The sequence below is a fragment of the Helianthus annuus genome, chromosome 11, assembly GCF_002127325.2.
Source record: "Helianthus annuus cultivar XRQ/B chromosome 11, HanXRQr2.0-SUNRISE, whole genome shotgun sequence".
Classification (NCBI taxonomy): Eukaryota; Viridiplantae; Streptophyta; class Magnoliopsida; order Asterales; family Asteraceae; genus Helianthus; species Helianthus annuus.
In genome coordinates, this window is record NC_035443.2 from 151,395,958 (window position 1) to 151,411,353 (window position 15,396).

The 15,396-nt window shown below is 37.3% G+C and overlaps 1 long non-coding RNA gene across 1 annotated transcript; it reads left to right on the forward strand.

The window, feature by feature from the left end:
- Positions 1 to 5,749: 5,749 nt before the first annotated feature.
- LOC110891388 lies at positions 5,750 to 9,782 on the forward strand. The gene is made up of 3 exons (XR_002565282.2): positions 5,750 to 5,892; positions 8,785 to 8,863; positions 9,533 to 9,782. It is a non-coding gene; the product is annotated as an uncharacterized LOC110891388 (long non-coding RNA).
- Positions 9,783 to 15,396: the final 5,614 nt, after the last annotated feature.

The following is a 15,396-nucleotide window of genomic DNA, read 5'->3' on the forward strand; positions in this document are numbered from 1 at the left end:
TCCGACATCTCATTCATGCTGCATAGCATATATGCAAAATGCAATGTTAAAACTTTGGAACAAAGTTTAACAAACAAAACACTGAAGTTTTATTGCATACTAATTTATACAAAGAACAACAGAAATAAACACACTTAGGACTTTATTTATTTACGGGATTGTGATTTCTCTTACTAGACCCAACTTATCGGATATTTAGAGATTAGCATTTTCTGCTACAGTAGCTAGCATATAGAGATTTGCCCATTTCCTGTCTATTTTATCTTCCCAAGGTGTACTATTACCCAACTCTTGGACTTCTGGGTTAAACCTAACTTTCTTGGTTCGGGGTTTCTTTGTCTCCTGACTCTTTTTAAGTATCGAATCCCTTTTCTCTGGGGAAAGTGGATTCTCATAGTTTGCCTTGCGGACAAAGATTCCTTCTTCTAAATTTACTGGATTTCTAGAAGAAGATGCCACATCTAGTTTGTGGTAGATAGCAGACAGCTTTTGTTTACCCATACTGTATCTAACAAATAATCAGTTAATACAACATATAATCACCGAATAACAATTAGTAAAATTAAGCATTTTGGACACAATACTTAATTTAGGCTTAATCAGTGGCTCGATCAGTGGCTCAATTTAAAAATTAGCTCTGATACCACCTTCGCTGTCACGGCCCCCGACCCACCCTGGACGGAGTCGGGGCCCGCGAGGCAGTTCCCGTGGTATTTAATTTATGCGGCAGCGGAAGTCTTTTTATAACAGGATCTTTTATCCGTAAAATGCTCGCTTAATATATTACACAAAGTTTAAGGGATAAATCCCATAATTTACAATAAGTTGATTTCACACAAAAATCTTTATTTTTCAAAACACGTTTTATTGGTTTATTTACACTGAGCCACTTCTCTGAGCTTGATAGTGCTTTACTGCACTTTTCCTGGATCACACAGATCACCTGAAACATGTTTGAAAAAGGTTTTGTCAGCGGGGAAATACTGAGTGAATCATTCTGTTTTCTAAAACGACCCGTTAGTTATAATTTACAGTATTAAGAGCGATTACAATGTTTCTATCAACCAATTATCAAGAATGGGTATTTGTCACTCGATTCATTTCTGTGACTGTGGTCATACCACTATTGGGTCCCGTTGCCCAAATAGTGACGGTGTACTCACACAGAGTAATAATAACTCACATAGAGTAATATTCACTCACATAGAGTGATAATAACAGTAATGTGCACAATACCCCACATACCAGCTGTAATTTGGTGATTACAAAGACTTAATCCCTGTAATTATAACCTTGAAAATAATTTGGAGTTTTGTAATACTTACTCACAAACTGTGAGAAAACAGTTAAAAAGAAGAATGACTCACATTGCAGATTAACGAGCAATAGATATAAGCCTACTGATTAGCCTTGATTACACCTAGTTTAACACAATGCACACACACAGGTTAGTAACTAATACAGCAATTACGTCAATTCACGAGATTAAACCTTCACAACGATTAATCAGTGCAATACTCGATAATTTAATCGGATTCACAACGAATAACAGAGCATAGTCCGAATTCGAACAGCACTCAAATATTCAAGTCGAAATCACGACGAATAATCAAAGTACAAGCTCAATTGAGCAGCACCTGGACTATCGTTGGATAGTTATAATCGATCGGACGTTGAATCGTAATAGCGATCGAGTTATTACCCTGATTGCGGCAGTGTTTCGATAATTGTGTGTGTGTGTTGGACTGTTTTGCTTATAACTCGACGTATATTATGAATTTTAACGTCGTTCAAGTGCCAAATTTCAAGTCCCAACCCCTGCTATTTATACTGAAAATTTGACACCGTCGCGTAGCGCGAGGGGGTACCCCTATAGGAGTCGCGCTACGCGAGTGGTCACCCTACTTTCATAGAGTAGCCCTTCGTGCATGTAGGCTTGCTGTGTCGATAGTTTTTCAATTTTCGAATTTTACAATTAGTTATGAGGATAATCGTTGGCTAGGGTTTATCCCCCCCTGAGTTTTAGGGGCCCTGATCCTGATTCTGAAAATTTTAGGGTTTATGCAGAATCACGTGGGTTTTTCAATTAGGGTTTCCTTATTACCTAATTACCATCCTAATTATGGATTTTAGTGACAGTTGTTACAATTATTGGCCATATTTTCATGTTCCGGGTTTAGTCCGGTTGTTCGGTTGGATAGAAATCCGTTAAAGTGCTTAAGTAAGCTTTTAAGCGTCGTTAATAATATTTTTAGTGACACAATTTATTTCCAAAAGTGTCAGGAATACTTCCCCATGTTTTGGCACTTTATCAGTTAGCCAGAAGCTAGTATGTTAATAAAAGTGCTGTGTTTTGTGCTTAGAGTATGTTTTAGGCACATCCAATCATTATATCTTATTCCTAGAGACGCAATTCTACAACCCTTGTATCCCTACACTCACTATGGGTGTAGTAAAATATTTCTGGCTCATACAGGCCCTTAGAGGCAGTGTCTGCCTGATGCTAGCTTTATCAGCATGTTCAATAGGTTATCCGTTCTAATGCTACTGTGCTTTTAGTGCATCATGTTTGTCACTAAGGTTCAACGTGTAAATAATGTAGTGACGGCAATCAAAGTATGATGCAAGAATATACAAGTGCTAGAAATCAAGTAGCAGTTCATTGGCAATTTCAGTTAAGCACAGTAATTAAGCAGCAATTAATAGTTAATTAAGTCGTACGGATACCTGGTTTAGTGAGGGTTGTCACATGTGATTTGTTTGAATTTCTCAGCTCGTCTCAACACGCTAGCTAAACACCATTTTATGTCCATTAATTCCATCTCTTCAGCATCAATCTGATCGTAATCCTCTTTTGTCAGCATTGGATTACCGATCCTTCCTGCCACTAAGCTTCTGTTGGACTCTAACATAGTCCCTAACAAAGACATATGGCTTTTTGTAACTTCTTCAGAATACTCCTGATCATTTTCAAGATTCAATACGATGTTGCATTGTAGCTTCTTGCCATTCTTGGTTGCTGAAATGTTCGGATCAAAAGATGGATATGATGAAAAACTTGTGTTGCTATTTGATCCTTTGGATGAACTTCTTGGATGAACTCTTTGCATTGAACGCAGTTTCAACTTTTGGTGACATGCTGATTCAGCCCTGCTTTGTAATAAAGCCCAATGTCTTGTTCACCATCAAAATCTTTCATTCTTGAGATCTTTCTTTGTTCCATCTCCTGAGCCTCAATCTTTTTAATGAATTTGCTCAGTGTTAGACTGCTAAAACTTTTCTTGTTCCTTAGCATCATGAGATATGTGCCCCAAGTCTCGTGTGGCAACGCATCAGCTAGCACGAGGGCGTGCCCAAGTGTCAGCAGAAAACACAAAGTGATGGAAGCTTCTATTGCCCATCACGGGGCCGTGCTCAGCGTACACGGGGGCGTGGTGGTCAACTGTTGCAGACACATTTAATGAAATTGTGAATTGCAATTAATGAAGAAAGAGAGTCATATGGACACGGGGCCGTGCCCAGTGGACACGGGGCCATGCCCGAGCTTCTGTTCAGCCTATAAATAGGAGTGCTTGGAGCTCTTGCAACTCATCCCTTGGCACACCACCTCTCTCACACTTCACCCACCACCCACCACCATCACAACACCATCATCCACCACCATCATCCATTGTCCATCATAGAGTGTGTGAGTCGTCTCGGGATCCAAGATTGATCGTAAGAGTTCTTGACAATCAAAGGCCATGTTTGCCTAAGTCTCTTACATCACTTGGTGAAGACAAGTGTTTAGTGTAATACTTTTTATTTTTAATCTTTTGCACTTTTTAATTAGTTTTGTTTTAATGACTTTAATTACTAGTTTCTTATGTTGAAGGTGATTCTTCCTTATCGTTTATCCGTGGTGTCTTGGCATTATTTTTCTGTCTATATAAAATAAAAGATTTTCACCATTCATATCTCCACGGTCAATATGGAGGTATGTTGGCTACCTGGGTCAAATTTAGTAGGACCTCCTTCAATACCCACCGGTATTGGATGGCGGGGATCCAAACTCTTTGATCGCCTCATAAGCTAAACTACTATTAAAACTTTAACCCGGTTACTTAGGACTGTATCCCTGCTGACTCAGACTACTTAGCCGAGGGTAACGTCACCTTCAAAAGAGGGGCCTACCACATTATGAATTAATAACTTAATTAATTAACTTTCAATAATCCGACCGTTTAGGATTGTATCCTTGTTGACTCAAACTACTGGGTTGAGGGTAACGTCACCTTCAAAAGAGGGGCCTACTACAATAACTAAGATAATCTCTTAAACAAGTGCAAAACTGCGAAAATAATCAAAGGTTACATTACACACGAGTCGGATCCAAGTGATTCATCTTGTCTATCTGTTTTTATTTTTAGTTTATTTTCAGCATTTTAGTTAGTTTTATTTTTCTAGTTTAAAAAACCTTTTTTCTAACATTTTGATCTGATTAGACGTTGAGGATAAACCGGTACTAAAAGCTCTTGTGTCCTTGGACGACCTCGGTATCTTACCAACACTATACTACGTCCACCATGGGTGCACTTGCCCATATGTGTGTTTAGTGTTAGTGAATATCGTGTTTATAAATTTAAAACTTGGCTAAAAAGTGTAAAAAGTGCTTAAAATATACACCTAAAATATATACACATTCACACGCATCAATTGTAACGCAATTAGTTTTAAATGAATTATTCTAGTGAAAATAAACAACAAATAAATGTGCTTATGGATGTCTATATCTAAAATTTAAATGACAAGTCTTGATAATTTTAATAAAAGGACCCTTAAAATTAGTTCAATAAATATAAAAGGATTACCTCTTCTTATCAATATTGTAGCATATATATACAAAAATATATGATTTAAAAAAAAACATCAATAAACATTAAGATCAACTACGTCACATGGTGTGCATTGTTGTTTTCCTTGATTCTTCTTCAACATGTTCTAACACATAATCATTTGTAGCAAAACTTCGACATCTCAATGAAACCTTCACACACTACCTAATACATATAAATGTACCAAAGTGAAATGTTTCTATATGCATTTACCACTAACAACACGTATTGAGGTATAATTTGAATGCAATATCGAACATCACTCCCTCTTTACATCTAATACAAATAACATGGTAGTTTAATATTCGGAGCACAATTTGTGTATCCACAATAACTTAAGTATTTTCCCACGTGCCTTTCCGATTCTAAAAATAACTCATTGTGGAAACTTCCATTGTAGACTAGATTTTGTTGATTTACTTTCTTATGTTGCACATTTCTTTTATCCTCAAATGCTAAGAAAAAAAATATTACAATTTATTAAAGTTAGAGGCTCAATTCACAGCAACACCTCAAAGGAGAATTTCTTGCAATTGAATTATCGTCAATAAAGGTATTCTCCTCTAAACTCCGTAATCATATGAGATTGGATTATAGACATCTCCATGAAGAAAGGACAATGTGGCTTATAGGGAAGTCGGAATTGCTTGTTCTACGAAGATCTACAAGGTTTATCTTATGTCATTGATTTTTACACACCTAGCATGGTAGGTTTTACGTATCACTTGGTAAATAGCTATTTTCATGTTCCATATTTTATGGCGTTAGAATTACAACTTTAAGATATGAACAATTAGATTTGTAGAAATAAAGAATTGGGAGTAAAGGAGGGACCCGAAAAAGAATTGGGTTAGAATTGTAACTCTTTCTAGGTTAAACTGATTATAAAACCCTAACCTGTTATTCGTTTTTCAGAGTTACAACATTCCACAGATCGACTGCAGCCGCAGATAAGATGGCCACTGCTTTATCTTCTGGTATTGACGAAATCAGGCCTCCTGATATCACAAAATCATCAGTGAGTGGTATTTAATCATAAATTCATTTCATCAATATTCTTCTTGTTGGTATCATCGTCATCGGAAACCCAGGACCAATCGGAACGGATGGACTTGTGACCACAAACACAATCACTTACGAACAACCCACAACATTCACACGAGTTCATGATTATGAATTGAAACGAAACTGATTTGCAAACAAACAAACTAACCGAATGAAACTTGATTGACACTTGAACTTTGAATATTGATAACTGAATGTAAACCACGTTCTGATTACAAACGTAAAACTTAACTGACCGAATGACAAGGAAGTTTGGCAGCGGTTTTATAGGGTTGAAAGGGTATGTCTCCAATAGTCACGTCGATTCAAATTGAGAGATGACGTTTCATGAATAACCGCCCATTCGGTTATTTCCTGGAGACACACCTGTTCGCTAATCATGGCCCAACTTCCTTGTTCATAACCGCCTACTAATGGACTGGACATAACATATTCGTTTGACCCGTTCAGGTGGCCTACGGCCCAAATATATACATAACATAGACAATTGTTTTGACCCATTACTAAATAAACATAAAACCAAATAAACATAAACCGGCCCGAGGCCCATACTTGTAACTCGGATGATCTTGATTACCATAACGATCTTCATTCTCCCCCTTAAGCAAGAACATCCGAGCTCTTCGATTACGATCACTCCTTGCGGTTGTTGGTGACCTCGATCTTGACCACCACGTCATCGTCGCTTGAATCATCGATCCATCCGCAATTGCTTGAGCTTTCGGCCATTCCAACTTTCTCTCTTGCACGCTCCTTCTTGATGTAATCAAAATACCATTCGACCAACTCTAGATAATAAATGAAAGCGACCTTCATCTCGTAAGCGTCGTCCGCGTCATAGACATACTTCACCGATATCACGCCCCACTTGTCTTTCGCCATTATCTCATCAAACCCACCGTTGTGCTTCACGATGCGGTGTAGTAGTATGAGGCTAATATCACGTCCATCAATTAACTCCGGCGGCATCGCCTTCTCACAAACAATCCCTAGAAAGTTTGTGATAAACCAAACTAAAATTTCTTCAAACGGTGCGTCGAAGAATCTTGGGTGCTTCTTGATTTCTTCGTGTAGTGTGATAAGATCCCCTGGTTCAATGCAACTTTCCATGATTAACCCCCTTTCAACAACGTCCTCCTCGAGTTGAGAGAGAGTTATTGCCCGTTCCCGAAGCATTTGCTTTGATTGGCGTGGATTATCCTTCTCGCCTTCGATGTAGATCATTAAAGCCTTCTTTGCTTTCTTCGAGTACACAACCTTCCTAGCGCTTGGGCGTTCGTCATACACTTTCTTTTTATTTTTCGATTTCTCGAATTCTCGTTCATAATAATCCCCCAGACACTCTTGAAATTCTTCTTTTTCTTTCTTGTACCCATTATCGACCCCAAGATTATCGTAAAAGGCGTTAAGATAATCTTGTTCCAAGTCGGTTTCCGACTTGTCTTCGTATATGTCGAAACCCTTTGATCGACAACCGAACATCTTCTTCAATACGCACTTCTCACCCATAGTAACCGTCTCAATCCCTTGAAAGAGGAGTTGTTCCAAACTTAGAACATTCCTGTCAAGTTTTGGTGCGTATCCTTGCCGTCCACCGGCACCCTTACTTCACCAATTCCATGAACAAACGAAACGTCTTTCTTGCTTTCATTCGTTACAACCCCGAAGTGTCTCTTAAAACACTTGAACAAATTACGGTTTCCCGTCATGTGCGTCTTAAACGTGGGATCCACAACCCAGATTGAATCCCATTTACCCCCGCAAGTATCCTTTACAATATAATCACACTCGACTGGTAATGGTGATAATATAATATACTTACTAGGGCAAATTGACGCGATGTGGCCAAACTTCTTGCACTTGAAACACCGAACCCCCGGTTTTCTTGGCCTACCCACTGGTGCATTAGGTTTCTTCCCGTTCTTCTTCGTGAAACCCCCTCTGAATACCTTCTTTGGAAACTTTTTCATTGGTGATACCCCGGTCCGCATGGTTGGCTTCCCCTGCGCGTACTCATCTGCTTCCGCCGCCCGGCCGCACTCTCCGTTACGAACAAACACATCTTCACCATAATCGGTCATAACCGATTTCCCTTTTGTTTCCACGAATTCGGTTTTCTTCTTGATCACAATCCCTTCCGGTTCCTGTTAAACCTTTGGCTCTGATACCAATGTTGGTATCATCGTCATCGGAAACCCAGGACCAATCGGAACGGATGGACTTGTGACCACAAACACAATCACTTACCAACAACCCACAACATTCACACGAGTTCATGATTATGAATTGAAACGAAACTGATTTGCAAACAAACAAACTAACCGAATGAAACTTGATTGACACTTGAACTTTGAATAACGATAACTGAATGTAAACCACGTTCTGATTACAAACGTAAAACTTAACTGACCGAATGACAAGGAAGTTTGGCAGCGGTTTTATAGGGTTGAAAGGGTATGTCTCCAATAGTCACGTCGATTCAAATTGAGAGATGACGTTTCATGAATAACCGCCCATTCGGTTATTTCCTGGAGACACACCTGTTCGCTAATCATGGCCCAACTTCCTTGTTCATAACCGCCTACTAATGGACTGGACATAACATATTCGTTTGACCCGTTCAGGTGGCCTACGGCCCAAATATATACATAACATAGACAATTGTTTTGACCCATTACTAAATAAACATAAAACCAAATAAACATAAACCGGCCCGAGGCCCATACTTGTAACTCGGATGATCTTGATTACCATAACGATCTTCACTTCTCAACTTTTACCGGGTCGTTATGATCAGAAACTAGTTCTGGTTTTATTTCAGTCTTTTGATTTTTTCATCATGCAGGATGTTGAAGAACGATAGTTGCCTGTTCAGAGGATTTCGGTATCATCATCCAGGGTGTTGAAGAGCAATCTCGTTTCAGGTAACTGTTAATTGATTAAATTCTGTATTCATTCTAAGCTACCCTTTAGATCTATAGCAATTTAAGGACGTTCAATTATATTTTCAGCCTATTTGTGGATCTATAATTTACTATATATTTCTTTAGTGCTTAATTTTACGTTTTTTTTTTGTTTCATGTGTATCACCCATCTTACCAAACATATTCCTTATGATTTTTATGAACCATAGTCTTGATGCTTTTTACTCATATAACACTCACTGTCTCATGGTGTAAAATGAATTTTGAAAAGGTGCTAGTTACGTTTGTGGCTTGCTGAAAATAACCATCACAGTAACGCCCTTTCGTTTTTCGTTCATTAGACCCATCCCCACTAACCACATCCACTTATTCTGTTAGTTTGATGTGAAATGACCATAATGCTCTTTTATAATTAAAAGCTTATTTAAAGGGGCCCACCTTCATCTTCATTAAACACTATTGCCGACCACCACCAACTCCGGCCCTCCACCAGCTTCGGCTGTCACGAACCCTTCTAGATCACGGTTCTTGTTGTCCATAGGTGTGGAAACAAAAAAAAGTAATAGTTGAAATAATATTTTTCCATGTTAAATACATCGTCATTTATGCAGTTTACATTTATCAACAAACAATACTTAAGCTAATATTATAGTTGATTTTATTTGTTAGTTTTTGAAAGAGATACTATAGCTATCATCCTGGTGCATCGGACGCTGAAGGTGATGCAGGGCATCTGTGAAACTGCACGTGGCCCGTACAAGCTAAACCATTAATACAAAGAATAGGAGAAAGCTTCAAGTGGTCCATACAAGCTAAACCATGTAATGAATATAAGCCTGAAACTTATCAAATTAGCAATTTGTATAGCTCATATAAGGGTGTTAACAACTTCACATTCTATGTTACTCTATTTTTTAGGATCTAGATCAAAAGTACAGTGAGTCTCCTACAATTGTGTAGTTCTGGGACGAGTCACACAAGAACAAGAACACAGATGAGTGGGCATCTGAGAGGGCTTGGTTGATTGGGGTATAAATACTTGGTTGTTTTATTGTTCATCAGAATCGGAATCGGAATCGGAATCGGAATCGGAATCAGAATCAGATGCGAGAGATATTAGCAACAAAACAAGGCACAGGGAAGCATCTCATGATTGGGAATCTGGAATTCAGCGTTAATCGAAGCCCAGGGACAAATTAAGAAAAAACAGGTCCTCGGTCTTCTTCGAATCCCAGCAAATTCGGTTATCTGGGCCCTCAAAGATAGGAAGCAACATCAGAGCCAGAAGAACCATAGGTTTCAGCCCAGCAGCAGCAGTAGTTGGTGGTGGTCGGCGGTTGGTGGTGGTGTTTGATAAAGAAGAAGAAGAAGGTTGCCACTTTTAATAATTACAGGGGTGTTATGGTTATTTCACAGAAGGTCGTTCTATGGCGAAAAAGTGGTTTTTTAGCAACCATTTTGATTTGCGAAGCACGGAGATCATCCAAGGAAAGTGTGGTTCATACTTTACACAAATGAATCACAATGGTTACAACGGCGTATTTTCTAAGCTTTAGTTGAATAACAAGTAGATAAATAAATCTTGAAGATTATTAATTAATGTTGTGGTTATCTTTACTTTTTATTGATAAATTTCTAAATCTTTGTGGTTTAATGATGAAAAATCGTATTGATAATGACAAGTGTTGATTATCTATTTTCTTTTATGATATTTTTTTACCTTTTGGTTTAGTTTTGTAATGGCATTTTTAGTTTTTTTTTTTCATATTATATTTGATGATCATGTTAAAATTTTATTTTAATTTAAAAATTACATTTTTTGTTAAAATGAAACAAAATTATGCTTAAAAAAAGGAATTAATTTTTAAACCTATAACAAATAAAAAATCAATCCGAAAATACTTATATAAAAACTATATCAATCTAATATCTGGAAGCAAAAAAATTATCTTTTAACAAAATATATAACTGTTGTACATATCAATTACAACGAATATTTTTTTATTGCCATTTCCTGCTGAAGTAAAGAACCTAAACAGGTCTTCAAGTAGTAAGCGATTATATTTTACAATTCACTTTAGCAAACATAACCCCATTAAGAATTCTAAGTTCTATCTGTTGTAACCCATAGCTCATTGTCGTTTGCATAGAATTAAAATTTAGAATTTGCTGCTAATAGGCTGATGGGGACAAAATATATTTGTGCTAAATCTGTTCTCATGAGCTTACTCTGCAGTGGCTTGCAAAAACAGTAATTTTCACTTAGTCACAAAAGTCAGATAAAAATCACCATGATCCAACACCATGAAACCCAGACCAACCAGAAACGTGCAACCTTTATTCTGAGCATTGACCCTATCTTTACGATCGTAGTGAAATAGACAGAAATTCCACAACCGAGCAGCTTCCAGTGTCTGCTTATTAATATTAATCCTTAGGACAATCATTCTATACCTCACAATGTCAATAATTTTCTGATACAAGAGCTGCACAGATCTCTCACCCTCAATGAGATGATCAGCAGTTTCCTTCCTCCGGGAGATAATAGTTAAATGCCATTTTAGTCCATGTGATTTGGGCCATTTTGCCAGTTTCATTTTTCGCCTGTGGGTCTAAAAAGATTCACCATTGCCATTTTAGTCTATTGGGTTAACTTCATCCATTTTCTCTGTTAACAAGAAGGGCAATTCGGTCATATAAAATGACCGAATTGCCCTTCTCGTTAATAGAAATAATGGATGAAGTTAACCCAGTAGACTAAAATAACAACGGTGAAACCTTTTTGGACCCATAGACGAAATATAGAACCTTTGGACTAAACTGGGAAAGTGACCCAAACCACATAGACTAAAATGACATTTAACTCCAGAGATAATAACCGGTGGCAGTCACCAATCTGTGAATGGTTCAGCATTTAATGGTTCAGACTGTTTGTTTCACGAGCAGATGTCTGAATGGTTCAGACATTTGCCTCTGAAGAGTTAAGATTTTCTAATAGCTTGTGCATGTTAGCTTTTAAAGAAAATCAAATACACAATTTTGCTAAATTTTTTATGTACTGTTTTTTCTTGTTTATTATCGATGATAAGTTTTAATTAATCTTGTCTGTATCTTTATAAGGTCATTATTTTAAAATTTTTGAATTTAAAAAAATAAAAATATAAAAAAACGTTGAATGTCCAATATGGGTAAAAGATGAGGTGAAACGTGGAAGGCGATGATGCAATGCTAAGGTATATAATGACGGAAGATGAATGATAGGATTGCATTTAACACATAGGTGTTATACGTTACATGTATGGTGTATATACTAGCAACAGATATTCAACATGAGTGCCACCCGCAACAAGTCTGAGAATTAACAGAAGCAATGATCAACGGTTTGTAGCATCCAATCAACAGAGAATAATTAACAGAAGCAGTGATCAACAGTTTGTAGCATCCAATCAAGGGCTGGTTAATAGAGAGATTGACATCGTGTTAATAGAAGGATTGGCATCAGGTGAAACAAACTTTCTATCATCAGCAGCCACCAACGGTAGCCGACTAATGTCGATTGTGCCTTGTGCCCAGTCATCTAGAATACTTCCGCGACAGTCAAACGATTCAAGTAGTGTTTTACGGGTTTAATTAACAATCAAATTACTTAAGTTGCAAGTAATCTCCTCCTAATAGTAATAGTTCTAATACTCTTAATAGTTGGTCTATTTGAGATCCAAGGTTCATAGTTCGGTGTCAGTGGTTCTAACTTACAATTTGTAGGATCGATTACGGACCCGAACGAGTCGCTCAGAAGAGTTTATTCTCAAAACGAAAGACGGAAACAGTCGTATTGAGGTCAATTCAGCAAGATATACTCATTAACTGTCGATTTTATTGATTTTGTTACAACTGATTTCGCTTGAAGGGGTATTTATAGGCCCATAATTCCGTTTGAAGAGGGTTCCAAGCGAAATTAGATTCCATGCGGAATCTAATTCCGCGCGGAATTACCATGTAACCTTTCAAGTGGAATTACATTTATCTCGAACTACGTGCCCTGATCTAACATTCTAAGAACAAGACTCCATACGACGAAGTCGACAGACGCATGCATTAACAGACTCCCCCTCGAATGTTGATGAGTCTTAAGTGTCGAGTCTTCAACATCTTCAGTCTTTATCAGTTTGGTCTTCTCATGAAGTATCTTACAATGTAAAGCATCCTCAAATCTTTCTCTCTTCTCTTCTCTATCAGCACCAACAAATCTTCCTCGAACAAATAATCTTCCCTCAGATCCTTAACGAATCAGGATCGCAATCTGGCTCTCAAGTCTTCTAATTCTCTTGATCAGATCTCTTGATTCCTTAAGTTCATCAGCATCAGCAGCTTGCGTGAATATCAGGCTCAGAATCATAACCTGGCTCTTAGCATGTACAGACTCCCCCTTTCGATAAGCTGGGATCGCAGTCTGGCTTCCACAGGTTCAAGATCGTCATCTGACTCACTTTTCTAATCAGGATTGAAACCTGGCTTTCTCTAAACACAGAATCCTCAGGAATCAAAACCTGGCATTTCTCATATTTCATACCTGCACAATCTCTACCACACAATAAATTTCACAAGTTTTAACATTTGACAAATTTATGCTTTCTGTCTATCACTTGTAGATTACAAATCAAAAATGATTTAACCAATTTATAACTCTTATAACTCTGATGAACCAATTGTAGATATAGAATGATTTAATCATTTAAAATCTTTTGATCACCTCTTGTAGGAAAACATACACAATCTCCCCCTCACAAAATGTCCATCATGTTTAGCACTTTGAACTTTGAAAATCAGCTCTTCAACACCAGTTGTCGAAAATCCTTTTGGATTTTTCAAAATTTTATGCTAAAACACACTCAAAATCTTTTTGGGATTTTTGAATAAAATGAAATGCTGTAAAGAAATATTTACATACAGTATTTTTGTGAGTTTGTGTAAGAGGATCATATCAGTTTTTTCGACAAATCACTAACACCGTTAAGCTTTGCACATTTTAAGTTCTAAACAATTCACCTAGATTGTCAGTATACTGGTCCATTTAAATTTTCACACAAAGTTCAACTGTTTCAAGATACGAGATTAGTGTTTTAAGTACTTCAACTTATTCGTGTGTCCCACCACTTGAATATACTCCCGTATCCAGATCCCAATATTCAGTCTTACAGGTGAGTATACCTAGATGATATCTGTTAAAGGATTAAATGCGAAACCGTGAGAGCTCAGGTCAGAACTTCCGTTCAGCAGAGAGGTGACGGCTCGTCTTTTGGTGTGTTCCCTTTAGAGAATCTTTTCTTCAACAGCATATGATTAGCATTTTTCAATGTTTCATCATTTTTTGTACTGAGGGCTAGCTATATTTCAAGCAAATGCAAAGTATTATACAGGGACTAAGCCATTGCTTCCGCAAAATCAGAAGTCCCGGGATAATACCCCAGATATCACTGAGTATAAAGACCTAGTATCTCAGAAAGAGAGACCTTTCAAACAAGATTTCGGGGTTTACCCATATATCCAAGAAATATTCCCCACGAGATAAGTAAGTTTGAAATTAGGTTTATATCTCGAAAACAATTTACTAAATGTGCAAAAACCTACTGGCACATCCACAGTGAGATTGTTTATCACATTTTTGACTTTCCATTTCTTTAGCATGTTGTGATAGTCCACTGATGTACTATCATTTCCTCTTTTATACAAAAACTCTTTTTCGAATTTTATCATGTTTTTGGATTTTTTTTAATTTTCTAATGTTTTTGGATTTTCTGAAATTTTTACTTCCCCTAAAATTCAAAAACATTTAAAGAAACTTGAAAACAAACTGTACAAGCAAAGTGACAACTGTTGTGAAATGCTTTAATTCTCCACCCACTCGGCATAAACAATCAGAACTCCTCATTACAACCTACTTTCCCATTATGATCTCAAAACACTTAAGTTTGTTCTAATCAAAATGGTTTTTCAGGAAAATAAGTTTTGTTGATATTACAAACCACTTGTAGGTTTGGGGTTCATTTCATCACCTTGTTTTTAACCACTTGTATGATGATTACATCAAGTTCAAATTAATGACCTTGATTAATCACTTTGTAAGAACAAACCTCTGTACCACTTGTAGGTATGCACAATCACACTTGATATAAAGAATGATGCCGATTCATGCTCCACTCTTACCAACCTGGGAGCTCCGCAAAGTCAGGTTTTTAATCAAAGAATATATCCACCCAAACCTGACTAGCCTTGGGTGATACCGAGCTACCAACACTCGGTTTCTTACCTACCATCTTCTTCTCATAGAACTCTTTAACCCCTTTGACTTTTCAGTCAACCATTTTTCCAAAGATGTGTTTCACTATGGGGTTAAAGGCCTTTTCAACATCAAAAACCTTTTTATCAGAATAAAATTGGTTCGAAATTACAACTTTACCAATTTTCTTCTTAAAATTTTCAGCCCGAAGTGGTGGAAAATTCACATCATCCACAGTCGGCACTGATTTTTCAGG